This window comes from Gavialis gangeticus, unplaced genomic scaffold, assembly GCF_001723915.1.
Source record: "Gavialis gangeticus isolate Ggan-Ray unplaced genomic scaffold, GavGan_comp1, whole genome shotgun sequence".
NCBI classification, from domain to species: domain Eukaryota; kingdom Metazoa; phylum Chordata; order Crocodylia; family Gavialidae; genus Gavialis; species Gavialis gangeticus.
This window is the reverse complement of record NW_017729029.1, coordinates 75,266,742-75,267,537: the sequence shown is the minus strand read 5'-3', so window position 1 is coordinate 75,267,537 and position 796 is coordinate 75,266,742.

Genomic DNA, 796 nt, shown 5'->3' with positions numbered 1-796 from the left:
TAGGATATTCCTGGAAAACCTGGAATTCCTACAGTAGGATGGTATATGGGCAATTTTAAATTATTTTGTAGGGATAAAAGACATAGAATTCTATATTATGTTTCAACCCATAAAAATAAGGTTTAACTATAATATATAATTATATGAAAAGAAGTTCAGGGGAGAAAAGTTCAGTATTATAACACTTTGATCTCAGCAGCACTAAAAGTGGTTTCCTTGTTAGTAGTTTTCTTTCTTATCAGCTGCAACGGCCATTGTGTGAATGCAAAGAGTCTAGCCTTGTTATTAAGAGAGTGCAATAGGACTTAAGAGGCTTAAGTCAAAGCCTCAGCTCTACCACAGATGTCATATGCTGCTTGTTTTACAGATGGCCAAGATAGATGATCCCAATGATACCTTTGGCCATAAAAAAAATCTATGAAAGAATGAAGGAAAAAAGCACCTGTTAGAGGTTGCCTGCATAATGAAAACAAAGACATATAGAAGTGGGAAACACATGTTGATATTGCAAGAAGAAATCTTTTGATTATTTTTATTTTAAGGCTAAAATTCATACTAAGTACTGTTCAGTTAGTCGCCCATCATCAAAACATGCTTTATCAGGCTCTTTCTTAAATAATGACATATAGAAGACTATATCTGTTTGTCTATCTGTACTCAAATGCATGCCTAATTTGACTGTACTCCTAAAGTACATTATTGGAAAATATACCATATATTTAAAGTAACCTGTCCACCATATATCAACCTAATTATAGTTAGTTTCATAGTTTCATAGTTTCTAGGGTCAGAAGGG